Source organism: Chiloscyllium punctatum, chromosome 6 (genome assembly GCF_047496795.1).
Source record: "Chiloscyllium punctatum isolate Juve2018m chromosome 6, sChiPun1.3, whole genome shotgun sequence".
Taxonomy (NCBI): Eukaryota; Metazoa; Chordata; class Chondrichthyes; order Orectolobiformes; family Hemiscylliidae; genus Chiloscyllium; species Chiloscyllium punctatum.
In genome coordinates this window covers 67,780,074-67,794,403 of record NC_092744.1, presented here as the reverse complement: position 1 = coordinate 67,794,403, position 14,330 = coordinate 67,780,074, and the positions used below count along the sequence as shown (strand labels likewise).

Here is a 14,330-nt window from a genome sequence, read left to right as displayed (position 1 = left end):
GGCCTGGGGAAGGTTAGTCAGTATGCAGGGTGGCCGAAGACCGGAAGGCTGACAACTAATTCATTCCAAAGAAAAGAAAGATTACCTGGGGTGGGGGTTAGACATCCATGGCTGACAAAGGAAGTCAAGAAATGTATCATAGAAAAAGAGAGAGCCTATAAATTGGCCAAGAGCACTGGGAAATCAGAAGATTGGGAAGACTACAAAAACAGAGGATAACAAAGAGAGAAATACGGAAGAAGAAGATCAAATATGAAGATAAGCTAGCCAGCAATATTAGAAGTGATAGTAAAATTTTCTTTCAAATCATAAGAAACAAACGAGAGGCAAAAGTAGACATTGGGCCACTCCAAATTGATGCTGGAAGGCTAGTGATGGGAGATAAGGAAATAGCTGAAGAACTTAATAAATGCTTTGTGTCAGTCTTTACAGTGGAAGACATGATAAATATCCCAACAATTAAGGAGAGTCAAGGGGCAGAGTTGAGTATGGTAGCCATTACAAACGAGAAAGTACTTGAAAAGCTAAAAGGCCTAAAAGTTGATAAATAACCTGGCCCAGATGGGCTCCATTCTAGAGTTCTACGGGAGGTGGCTGAAGAACTAGTGGAGGCATTGGTTGTAATATTTCAAAAATCGCTGGAGTCATGGAAAGTCCCAGATGATTGGAAAATCACTGTTGTAACCCTCTTGTTCAAGAAAGGATCAAAACAAAAGATGGAAAATTATGGGCTGATTAGCCTAACCTCGGTTGTAGGTAAAATCCTAGAATCCATCGTTAAGGATGAGATTTCTAAATTCTTGGAAGTGCAGGGTCGGATTAGAACAAGTCAGCATGGATTTAATAAGGGGAGATCATGCCTGACAAACCTGTTAGAATTCTTTGAAGATGCAACAAGTAGGTTAGACCAGGGCAATCTACTTAGACTTCCAAAATACCTTTGATAAAGTACCTCATGGGAGGCTGCTGAGTAAGGTGAGGGCCCATGGTGTTCGACCCATGGATTGAGGATTGGCTGTCTGACAGAAGGCAGAGAATTGGGATAAAAGTTCTCTCCACAAGTCGTGTCCCGCAGGTTTCAGTGTTGGGGCTGCAGCTGTTCACTTTATATGTTAAAGATCTGGGCGAAGGGACTGGGGGCATTTTGGTGAAGTTTGCTGATGATACAAAGTTAGGTGGGCAGGCAGGCAGTACTGAGGAGGTGGGGAGGCTGCAGAAAGATTTAGACAGTTTAGGACAGTGGTCCAAGAAATGGCTGATGACTTTCAGTGTGAGCAAATGCGAGGTCTTGCACTTTGGAAAAAAGAACACAGGCATTGACTATTTTCTAAACCGTGAGAAAATTCATAAAGCCAAAATATAAAGGGACCTCGAAGTGCTAGTATAGTATTCTCTAAAGGTTGATTTGCAAGTTGAGTCCGTTGTTAAGAAAGCAAATGTAATGTTGTCATTTATCTCAAGAGGGTTGGAATGAAAAGCAGCGATGTGCTACAGAGATTTTATAAAGCTCTAGTTAGGCCCCAATTAGAATACTTTGTCCAGTTTTGAGCCCCACCCCTCAGGAAGGACAGACTGGCACTGGAGCGTGTCCAGCAGAGATTTACACGGATGATCCCTGGAATGGTAGGCCTAACATACGATGAATGGCTGAGGATCCTGGGATTATATTCGTTAGAGTTTAGAAGATTGAGGGGAGATCTAATAGAAACTTACAAGATAATGCATGGCTTAGAAAGAGTGGACGCTGGGAAATTGTTTCTGTTAGGTGGGGAGACTGAGACTCATGGGCACAGCCTTGGAATTAGAAGGGGTCAATCCAGAACAGAGATGAGGAGACATCTCTTCAGCCAGAGAGTGGTGGGCCTGTGGAATTCATTGCCACAGAGTGCAGTGGAGGCCAGGACGTAAAAGTGTCTTTAAGGCGGAGATTGATAAATTCTTAATCTCGCAAAGAATTAAGGGCTACAGGGAGAGTGCAGGTAAGTGGAGTTGAAATGCCCATCAGCCATTATTGAATGGCGGAGTGGCCTTGATGGGCCGAATGGCCTTACTCCCTCACCTATTTCTTATGGTTGTAGGAAAGTGGGCTGGCGGATGGTCAGTCAGTACATGGGGCGACTGGGAGCTGGGTGACTTACGACCCACCCAGAGAAAAGCGGACTGGGGGAGGGTTGGTCAGTACGCAGGATGACTGGGAGCTGGGTGGCCGATGACCCGTCCAGAGAAAAGCAGGCCGGGGGGAAGGTCAGTCAATACACAGGGTGAATGGGAGCTGGGTGGCGTCCTACCAGCCCAGAGGAAAGCGGGCTGGGGGAGGGTTGGTCAGTACGCAGGATGGTGAAAGACTGAAAGACCGACAATGGTCCTGCAGGAAAGCTAGCCAAGGACGGTCTGATCAGTATGCGGTGTGGACCGGTGTCAAGAGGTGTGTAGGGTACCCCGGGACCTGGGCGTGTGGGGGAAGTTGAGTTCTGTAATCAGGGTTTTTCATTGTTGAATGCTGTTTTCAACTATGTTGTGTTTTGTAGACTATTTTCTTTCGTGCCTGGGTGCAGGTGATGTGTAGAGTGTAACTGTAGATTGTGGCCTTTTGCCTGCTGTAAACTTTGCCCTTAGGGGTCTCTTTTCTGGATTTCTGTCATTGTGTGTTACCTTTTAAAAGGACAGTGACTTGTGTGAAAATTTGATATATGTTTTATGTAGTGTTATTTGAGATTTTGGGCACGCAATGGTTGTGTCTCTATTTTTCTTATGTATTGTTACTATTGTATTGTATTTTGCATAACCACAAATAAACCAAAAATAAACAGGAGACTAAGATCTCAGTTCTGACTCTGTGCTGGCTGGGCACAGCCAGTGTACTGTGCCCAAGTAAGTAAAGGGTGGTTCGGTGACAGGATACTGGCCTCTGTGTGTTTATTTCAGGAAGTATCCATTCAGTGGCAGGCCCTCTGTGTGGGATTTGGAGCCCAGGCTACCGTCTCCTTACTCCCAGTCTCTCATAGTGTGGACATCATCTACCCATCCCATTGCAGTGCCTCACAGAACAGAATACAATTAATTCCAAAGATAAAATTCAAGAAATAAAATATAAAAATAAAATGTTTTAAGTTATGTGCATGATAGAAAACTGTAGCAATCAGATTTTCATCTGTATGCATTAGGTTTCCTGATGACTAGCTTGTTGATAGTGTTCAGTAGCTGTCAAATAAGTTGCTTTTTACTCGTGCAGGAATGTTGCATTGAATGAGTAACTAAGTACTGCAGTACATTATAAAATGACTCACTATGTATATAAGTCTATGTGTGATTCTACCTATTGCTGATTTTAAGTATTCAGTGTTATTACTTCTTTCAGGTTTTGGCTTTGGAGTCCCTAAACTTCAGATATTGTCGAAGTTGAAGACTAATCTCAGGTTGCAGACAAATATTTGATGCCATTATTCAAGTTGGAGCATGTTCCAGGGATGCCAAATCATCCTGTTTTGTGTGTAAGTCCTTTTACGTTGTCTTAAATGCCACTGTTCTTCCATACTGCAAAAAAGGAAAATAGGATAGTCCTCATAAAAATTCAGTGAGATTAGCCAGTGAGTAGAAAAGCCAGCAGAGGCAGCATTAGAATGAATGGAGAATTCATGTTTTTGCACTTTTTAAATTTACATTTGTGGTGGTAGAAATGGGAAATGGGAAATAAAAGCAACATTTTTAAAGGTCTGAAGCTAACTGCCTGTTATAACCAAAAGCAAATAGATTGGTTTCCTACAGGCAAATTCCATCTTTGACTAAAAGGGTGGTCAGAATGACTCATACTTAACGACTGCAAATGCAAAATTCACTGTATCTCTGTAAGCCCAGTAGTGCAGGTGGCAGCAGTATCTGTAAATGGCATTCCCAAGTGATTCCATGTGTCGAAGTCCCAGAGTTCAAGACCAGGTTAATGTGGCAGTCTCATGGCAAGGTGGGGAGAGAGAAAGGGTGATAGAGCAGTTAGCTAAAAGGAAATACCCAAGGTGAATGGAGAGGGGTGAAGACCTTTTTGGGCGTCCCCAAAGGGGATATAAACATCAGTTACAGTTACTAGATCAAAAAATGGGTGAAGATGCCATGAAAATGCATAGTTTTAATTTTTATTTTCAGAAATAAAGGGAATGGAGAACAATATAGACTGCACAAAGTTAAATTCTAGTTAACAATTTAAAGTGTAGGAAATAAAAAGAAAGGATAATAGGAAAGAATGAAGGGGAGCATTGATAATTAAAATAAAAGAAGCTTGTTTTTCCAAAGTGCTTTTTGAAATCAGAAGTTCATCAACTTTATGTACCATATTTCCACTTTATTTGCTTGAGATTGATTCAGTTTCTATAAATCAATTTCTTACATGTAGAACTAAGTTCATCATGAGGATATCAGAAATAATTCTGAGAATCACACGCTCACCTTCTGCACATTCCAATCTGCGTGTACTGCAGGCAAAACAAAACGTTTCATTGTTCATTGGTACGTGTGTCAATAGTAAATCAAATCAAATCAAATTATTAGAGTGGGCCAAGATGCCCATTCAAAGGCTAAGAAATCAAAGTAAGTTCTTCAATAAAGAAAAATAAAAGACCAGAGTTCAGAAACTGCCCATTAATCAGGTGAAAACAAGGTATCAAGCCATGGATCTTAATAAAGCCACTTATAATCAACTCACCTCGTCAGTGTGCCTGAACCAGAAAGCCTGGAAACTTTGCTGATCAACAGTGAAGGAAGGAATGAATACAAAATAATGCACCCTCTACTACAGAGACTACATTTGATGTAACAGAACAAATACTGGAGATCCACAATGTAGTTTACAACTGAATGAAGAGAACTGAATTAATGTTTTGTTGGTACTTTTCATCAGAACTGTATTTCATATATGTTTTCTGGTAAGTCAGTATGTGAACTTATTAAAGCCTTTCAATCCATCTGTTCAAGTATTTGTATCAAATGAAATAAGAGTGGATCAAAGCACATATAATGTTGGTTAGAATTTCATAGATTATTATGCTTCTGGATAAGGTGAAGAAGTAAAGTTCTACTCAACATTGTTGCATTTCCATTGATAAAATACCATAAAATCTCATAGGTAAGATATCGCATTCTGGTTGAATGAAGAGATTTTGAAGAGATTATGGATTTTGTAATCACCAAGTGGTGTTATTACAAACAAAATTGTAGTACTTTGGCTGACAATGCAAATTAATTTGAGAATTCAGAATCCAGAAAGGACTGTAATGTTACTGTTAAATTTGACAAACCATAATGTCACAAAGCTCGTCCTTTTTTCCTAAAAGCTGTTCGTTGGCTCAAGGAGAATCTGTCCTTGATTTTTTTCAGAGGGGTAATAAACTGGGCTGGTTTAGTACAGAGATGAAAAGGATTTTGAGATGCCTTTTGTGTATTTGTAAACAGATGAGACTTCAGACCAAAGTGGTCATGCTTTAGAAGTGCACTTCTGGTCTCCCCTCCTATCAGAAGGATGTTATGAAACTTGAAAGGGCTCAGAAAAGCTTTACAAGGATGTTGCCAGGATTGGAGGATTTGAGCTACAGGGAGAGGTTGAATAGGGTGGGGCTGTTTTCCCTGGAGCGTCGGAGGCTGAGAGGTGACCCTATAGAGGTTTATAAAATCATGAGGAGATGGATAGGATAAATAGACAAAGTCTTTTCCCTGGGGTGGGGAGTCCAGAACTAGAGGACATAAGTTTAGGGTGAAAGGGAAAAGATATAAAAGAGACCTTTTTCACGCAGAGGGTGGTACGTGTATAGAATGAGCTGCCAGAGGGAGTGGTGGAAGCTGGTACAATTGCAACATTTAAAAGGCATTTGGATGGGTATATGAATAGGAAGGGTTTGGTGGGATATAGGCCAGGTGCTGGAAAGTGGGAATAGATTGGGTTGGGATATCTGGTTGGCATGGACAAGTTGGACCGAAGGGTTTTTTTCTGTGCTGTACATCTCTATGACTCTAAGTGACCTGTATAAAGAGAGGGGAGTTGTTAGCACTCTAGCTGAGCTGTGCTGAGCAGTGTGGAAATTCTCTCTTTTCTGCCTTTAACTTCAACCTGTAAGCATGTGTCCCATTTATACTGGTTTTTAAAGGGAGTATGCTTATTGGGACTGTTGTGTATATTCGGAACAGCATAATTTAGTCTAGTTGGATAGGTTGAGTTTTGTAGGGATTCTTTATTCTGTTCTTCATTGAGTAATTTTGTGAATAAATTTTTGTCTATTTTAAAATCTCGTAGTCAACCTAGCTAACGGGTAATTTTCACTGTACACTTACTGAAACAAATTGCAAATTTTTGGTGTGGGGCTGCCTGCTTAAGAATGTTTTGAATGGTCTGTCCTCGTCCATAACAGACTGGGGGTTCTTTGTGGGATTTTAAACAGCGATTGGTAGGTGCTAGTGTCTTTATTTCGGGTGCTGGTTTGGTTGGGTAGACAAAGCTTGGGACAGCAATGCATCTTACAGTCACTAAACATTTTCTGAATGTGGATGCAGTGACTTTGGAAATTTGCAAAAAGTGAATCCGACCAAGCTGCAGGAATTGGCAGACAAGCTGGAATTGGAGCTGCTTGCTTCTGTGAGGAAATAATTACAGCAGTGCCTCAGCATTTAAACTTGCTGGAGAAACCATCAGAATCTGTTGAGATAGCAAGATTTCAATTGCAAATGAAGCAGCTAGAGTTAGAGGCAAGAGATAAGGAAAGGGCAGCAGAAATGAAACAGTTTGAGTAATGATACAAAGCTGAAGAGAGGGTAAGAGAGAGAACAGATAAAGAAGAAGAGAGAGCTTTTGAACTTCAAAAACTGATACTTAAAGAGGAAAGTAAGCTTAAAAGCTGGAAATAATGGCTGAAGGTAGGCTTAGTGAGGAAGGTAGTGCAAACACATGTGGAGGAGCAGAGCGTTAGAACAGCAAGGTTAGCAGCGGACGTGGCTGATGATTATGAGCTGGTTCATAAAACCCGGTTTGGCTTCCAGAATCAATTTCAGTCCATGAGGGAGAGAAACTGGGGCAAAGATAAATCCTCACGTGGAAAGGGAAAGGTAGATCTCAGTGAAGATCATAAGAATATCTCACCACAGGATAACAATGAAACCCTTGAGGGGGACAAAGAAGTTAAAAAACTCTACTATGCTGATTTCATTGTAATAAAGTGGGTCACATAAAATCACATGTTGGTGGGCTAGGAGAAAGCCAGATGTAGGAAAACCAGACAAGTCTGGGAGTTCTGTTGGACTAATAATAAAAAGCACAAGGGAAGTTAGACAACTACCTCAGAGTGTACAAGATAATCAGAGATTGATTAAGGAGGAAGTGCCAAATCTGCTTAAAAAATATACATGCAAGGGTATAGTTTATTGACACAGGCAAGGAGCAGTGGGCAAGGAGGTTACAATGTTAAGGGACACAGGATCCTCTCAGTCTGTAATGCTGAAGGATGAGGAGATACTGAGGGACTATTGCTGGAAAAGGTACTGGTAACAGAAATTCATGGTGAGACAAAAAGTGCTCACTTATGTAAAGTGAGGCTAGAGAGTCCACAGAAGAGTGGAGAATTTGTGGTAGGAGTACTGGACAAACTCTCAGTTCCAGGAATATAATTTGACCTTGCAAATGATATCGCTGATTCACTGGCAGGTGTGCTGCCTACTCTAGTTCAAAAGCCAGTGGAGATGCAGGCAACTGAAGACATGGAGAATGTTTATCCAGGAATTTCCCTGATTGTGTGATCACAAGATCACAGAGGCACAAACTGAAGCAGGAGAGATTAAAAGGCACAGATAAGGAAGCTGACACAATGTTATCTGAGACTTCCTTTGATCAGATAAGTGGAACAGAGAAGGAGCAAGTAGGTAAACATACCAGTACCTTTAACTCTACTATGTTGATTGAATTAAAGCAGAAAGATGAGGAGTTAAAACGATTATATCAAAAGGCAAATACAGAGAAAAGAAAATGAATGCATTCCTATTTATTGTTACTTAACAAATGATGTTGTAACGAGGAAATGGAGAGTATCCCACATTCAAGCAGGTGAGAGATGGGCAGAGATTCATCAAATTGTTTTGCCAGTAGGGTATAGAAAGGAGGTGCTGTGAGTGGTGCATGAGCTACCACTTGGAGGTCATTTGGGGTGAGGAAAACACAGGCTAAAATACAAAAACATTTTTACTGGCCTGGACTACACAAAGATGTAGTTGAATTTTGCTAGACGTGTCATACATGTCAGCTAATCAGAAAGCCACAGGCAGTTATAAAACCTGCACCTTTAAACCCTATTCCAGCATTTAAGGAACTTTCCACAAGAGTCGTGATTGATTGTGTAGGTCCCCCACCTCTATGAAAAGGTGGGAGTAAGTATTTATTAACAATAATGGGTGTGTCGACTAGCTCTACAATGCAATCCCATTATGCAACATCACAGCTAAAAGGGTTGTAGAATAACTACTTAAACTTTTACTAGATATGGACTACCAATAGAGATCCAGTCAGATCAAGAATCAAACTTCAAATCCAAACTATTCAAGGAGGTCGTGGATAACTCGGAATCAAGCAATTCAAATCTATTGTGTACTGTCTGGAATCGCAGAGTGTGCTAGAGAGATGGCATTGAACACTGAATACCATGTTAAGGGTTTATGGTCAGGATTATCCAGATGATTGGGATAAGGGAATTCTGTTTGTACTTTTTGTGATCAGAGATGCACCGAAATGAGTCAATCAAATTCAGTCCATTTGAATTAATTTTTGGGGATAAAGTAAGAGGACTGTTAAAACTGATCAAGGGGAAATTAATAATTTAGAATTCAGAAACCACCCATTTGGACTCTGTGTAAAATTTTAGAGAATGATTAAATAGAGCCGGAGAGTTGGCTAGACTGCATTTAAAAGTATCACAACATACAATGAAACAGAAAGCGGAGAAGAACTCACTAATGTGCAATTTTGCAATGGGGGATAAGGTATTGGTGTTACTTCCAGTGATAGGTGAGCCTTAAAAAACAAGGTTTAGTGGATCTTATCAAATCGAGAAGAAATTGAGTGAGGTGAACTACTTGATAAGGACTCCAGACAGGAAGAAATCTCACAGAGTGTGTCATGTGAATATGCTCAAAGGTATTTTGAGTGGGAAGGAAAGCAAGAGGAGAAGGCGTTAATGATTACAGCACAGAAGGAAGAACCAAATTCAGAGGATTCTGAATTGGACATTCCTGAAATTAAAGTGGGCAATGAGCAGGTTGTCAAAAATTGGGATTAATTATTGAGTTACCTTCCACAAGAAAATCGAAAATACCTGAAGGAGTTATTACTGTCACATGGGGAGATATGCGGAAACAAACTGGGAAGTACTAACCTAATTGTGCATGATATAGATATAGGAGATGCTGTTCCGATTAAGCAACATCCTTATAGGCATGACCCTCTGAAGTTGGCACAGGTTCAGAATGAGATAGAGCACATGCTCTAAGATGGCATAATCAAAATGGGTTACAGTGACTGGAGCTCACCCACAGTCATAATGCCAAAGCCAGATGGTACCCAAATGGACTATCGTTAAGTCAACACCATTCCAAAGACTGATGCATAACAAATTCCATGGTTGGAGGACTGTGTCGAAAACGTGGGACAAGCAGCTTACATTTCTAAGTTAGACTTGCTCAGAGGTTACTGGTAAGTACCTCTGACAGAGAGAGCAAAGGCAATTTCAGCTTTCGTAATGCCAAATGGACTATATCAGTTCAACATCATGCCATTTAGTTTGAAAAATGCTCCAGCCACATTTCAGAGATTAACCAATACGGTCATTGCCAGATTACCCAACTGTGTGGTGTATATTGATGACCTGCTAACTTTTAGTCACTCATGGAAGGAACATTTACAGCATTTATCGGACTTGTTCGATTGACTTCGGAAGGCAGGCTTGGTGGTAAATTTAGCTAAAAGTAAAATTGCCAAAGCCCAAGTCACCTTCCTGGGCCATGTTATTGGACATGGACAAATGGCCCCACGGGAGGCAAAAACAAAAGTAATTGCGGAGTTTCCCACACCGTCGGCAAAAAAGGCAGTAATACGGTTCCTGGGGTTGAGTCGATCTTAACGAAAGTTTGTGCTGAACTTTAGAAGTGTGGCTGTTCCACTCACCGAATTGTTAAAAAAGGGCAAGAAGTTTCAGTGGACAGCAGATTGTCAAAAGGCATTTGAAAGCCTCAAAACTGTGTTAGCCACAGCCCTAGTATTAGCCACACCTTGAAGTCTTTCAAGGACGCTATCGATGCCAGTGATATGGGTGTTGGTGCGGTGTTCCAGCAGGAGGATGACAAAGGGATGGAAAGACCCATTGGGTATTTTTCCAGGAAGTTGAATGTTCATCAACAGAAATATTCAACGGTGGAGAGAAAGAGACTTTAAGCTTGGTGTTGGCATTACAACATTTCAGTGTTTATATTACCAGCCATGCATCTGAGACAATCGTATACACTGGATTTTTCACAACCCATTGACACTTGTGGAAATATTTAAGGACAAAAATGCCAGACTGTTTAGATGGAGCTTGTTGTTGCAGCCATTCACTTTGGCAATTGTGCAGGTGGCAGGTCGCGAAAACGTGATTGCCGATGCGTTATCAAGATTCGAATGAGATACGGGGTCAGTCGGTGGTGAGTATGCTGTGCCCTGAATTTGCTTATGACTGGGCATGTTTGCATATTTATAGTTAATATAGTGTATACATGTGTTTAGACTACTAGCCAGGTTTTGAAGGGTTAAAAATGAAGCCATATATTGATATTGATGGTTCTTTTTTTAAGGGGGGAGGTGTCACAAAGCTAGTCCCTTTTTTCCTAAAAGCTGTTCCTTGGCACAAGGAGACTTTGTCCTTGATTTTGTTCAGAGGGGTAATAAACCAGGTGGATTCCGATCAGACTGGTTTGGAACAGAGATGAAAAAGATTTTGAGAGGCCTTTTGTTTATATGTAGACCAAAGTGGTCATGCTTTAGAAATGACTTGCACAAAAAGAGGGGAGTGGTCAGCTCTCTAGCTGAACTGAGCAGTTTTAGTTCAGTCTTGAACTGGGAGGTTCAACTGGGAGCTGTGTGGAAACTCTCTCTCTTCTCTGCCTTCAACTTCAGCCTGTAAGCATGTGTCCTTTTTATACTGGTTTTTAAAGGAAGTTTGCTTATTGGGACTGTTGTGTATATACGGAACAGTATAATAAAGTCTAGTTGGATAGGTTGAGTTCTGTGTCGGGGTTCTTTATTCTGTTCTTTGTGTTTCATTGTGTAATTTAGTGAATAAAGTTTTGTGTGTTTCAAAATCTAGTAGTCAATTTAGCTAACTTAATCCAGGTAATTTTCACTGTACACTTAGAACATAGAACATAGAACAATACAGCACAGAACAGGCCCTTCGGCCCACAATGTTGTGCCGAACATTTGTTCTAGCTTAAGCACCCATCCATGTACCTATCCAATTGCCACTTAAAGGTCACCAATGATTCTGACTCTGCCACTTCCACAAGCAGCGCATTCCATGCCCCCACCACTCTCTGGGTAAAAAACCTACCCCTGACATCCCCCCTATACCTTCCACCCTTCACCTTAAATTTAAGTCCCCTTGTAACACTCTGTTGTACCCGGGTTAAAAATTTCTGACTGTCTACTCTATCTATTCCTATGATCATCTTATAAACATTGAAACAAGTTGCAAAGTTGTGGTCTGGGGCTGCCTGCTTAAGAATGTTTTGAGTGGTCTGGCCTAGTCCATAACAATAATTACTTATAAAGTATATGTCATATTATTTGAAGTAGTTACTTCTGTTGTATCTTTTAGCTTAGGCTATGTTTTTGATGCTGTATACTTCCTGTAAAGCTGTCTTTCAAAGCACTGAATAACACACGAGGGTAGACTTTGACTTTGTTTGCTGTTCGTGTGATCGCAACATTTTCAAAACTTCATTGTGCCGTAATGGTGACAATTAGCTAGCTCCATTTCGAAAGAATGGTATCACTTTGTTGGTGGCTGCAGTAATATCCTTTTGAAGCTTCAGTATGGTGAGTTTTGCCAGGCGTCTGTTTGTTGACTGGAATAAGCAGCAGCCCAGTGCAGTGCACTGCTCAGTCTCCCACAATTCAACAAAACCCTATATGAGATCCACTCCTCTTCTCATTCCACTCCACTGTGGATGGCTCACAACTGTGAATTGTTGCTGAATGCGACTGACTCTGTCGGCAAACAGTCACAGCATCCGTGCCCTGATCAGCGTCAACATCAAACCACTGAGCGTCATTATGTCCTGCCTGTGTCAACTTCAGCCTTGAATTTCTTTGTCACTGGAACCTTTCAAGAGTCAGCTGCAGAATTTGCTGCATCAAACCGACTGATTTGCATTCCCTGGGTCACAGATGCCCCTTTTGCCCAGCTGTCCAACATATCGCATTCACAATCACTGAACTGTCGCAGCTGCAAGGGCACCAGGTTTTGCCACCATTGTGGCTCCCCCCCAGTGGGGACATCATCCTCCACTCCAACCATCAGGGCACTCAGTGACCCCTCAGTGAGTTCTATTAACAGGAAAGGCTTCCACTCCCTCAACCTCAAACTGCTGTGCAAATACAACAAGAGCTTTCTTTGGGTATACACTTGCCTTCCTGGTAGCTGCCATGACTCCTTCATCCTCTTCCAATCCACCAAGTCTCCGATACTCACTTAACCCCCTAAATTGTGTAGATGAGTCCTAAAGAGCCAGGGCCAAATCATTTGAAAAGGTGTTTCCGACCAAGGTGGCACTGAGATGATAAAACCAGTGCTACTTGATGTGCAGGAAGAGCACTGAATGGGTCATCAGGCTTCAGAAGATGCAATTCCAGTGTCTGCATCAGTTGGATGGCATCTTTGAATACTGTTCTTCAAGAGTCTCGATCATTGCTCTGGTTTGCTGCACTTTCTATAGCCTGGCCCTTCAGAGAGGTGTGAAACTTGTGGGTGGTGAGACAGCTGATCAACGCAGCAAGGGGTGAGTGAGGAGGAGGAACAAGTGGTGGCAGGAGTGGTCCATTCAGCCCTAGAGGCCTGCCATTCAACTTGATTGTGGCTGATCATTCAGTTTCAGTACTCTGATTCACTTTCTCTGCATGCCCTTTGATTCCTTTAGCCCGAACAACTCTATCAATCTCCTTCATCTTGTAAATAATCAATGATGCTGAACATTGCTGTACGACACAATGGCCTCCTTCTGCTCCTTTGGGAACAGGACCTGCTACCTCTACTTCATGGCCTCCAGCATTGAATCCATGTTGGGATTGATGATGTCCTGCCAGGCCTCTGGCTAATGTGACATCTCAATTTCCCTGTGGTGCTGTAGAATGTTTTGGGACATAGAAGAAATTCCTCCCTCAGGATAAGCAGCAGTGTCAGTGATGGGGAGTCTGCGAGGAATCTCAGTGAGACCCATTGCCAGTCCCACCCTGACTGACAGTAAGTGAACAGGAATCCAGTACACATAACAATTCAAGGCTCACCCTGTTCAAATCTGACCCAAAAACAGACAATCCTGGCTCCTGTTTCCTCATGTCTAATTTGGATCCGTATGTACTTCCTTTATGCCTCTGGCAAGGTGTCTGGGACTTTTTTGAAGTGGATGTTTTTCTGTTGAAAGCTTTGAAATGTTTTTGAACCACATCTGAGAATGTTGATTTGCTACAGTCACAATGGGGGAGGGGAACATTGAAGTTGTTTCCACTTGTAGATCTCCCATACTGCTTGGCTCTTGATGAAGTCAAACTGAGTGTTTCTGACAGTGTCCAGATGCACCAATATTAATTGGAAAAGCATGCACGATTGCATCTTTCATCTTTGATTTTCTTTCTAGATTTCAAACTTTAATTTCATACAAAAAATTATAATCTGTGATATCTTAATTGCTTTCATTTATTTTTGAGTAAGAGCTCAAAATTTACCAGCAGTAAAAGGCCTTCTGACACCTCAGGCCTGATCTGCCATTGCATAATACTATAGCTGATCTGATCTTGTCCTTTTCATCCTGTTCCCCAATGTTCTTGACTTCCCTACAGTTCATGAAACTCTCTGATGCAGTCTTACATAAGTTCATTAATCCAAGGCATCTGGGAAAGAAAATTCGAAAGTTTATTGACTCTGAGAGAAATTTTTCCTCATTACCATATTAAACAGGAGACTCTTCTTCTGAAATAGTGGGTGCAGTCTTCCATTATTAAGTCTTTGCTTGGTAAGACTGCCTAATTAGAGATTGTAACTTTGTTCACGGCTGGGTCAGAG

General features: G+C 41.4%; 1 protein-coding gene across 5 annotated transcripts in view; it reads left to right on the top strand.

The window, feature by feature from the left end:
• The window catches only part of LOC140479050 (beta-galactoside alpha-2,6-sialyltransferase 1-like), a 126,027-nt gene that overhangs the window by 72,688 nt on the left and 39,009 nt on the right, over positions 1-14,330 (top strand). For all 5 annotated transcript variants that reach the window (XM_072572859.1, XM_072572856.1, XM_072572858.1 and 2 more), the window contains one exon: positions 3,359-3,491. The gene's annotated coding sequence lies outside the window, so the exon portion shown is untranslated. The remainder of the gene's footprint in view (positions 1-3,358; positions 3,492-14,330) is intronic.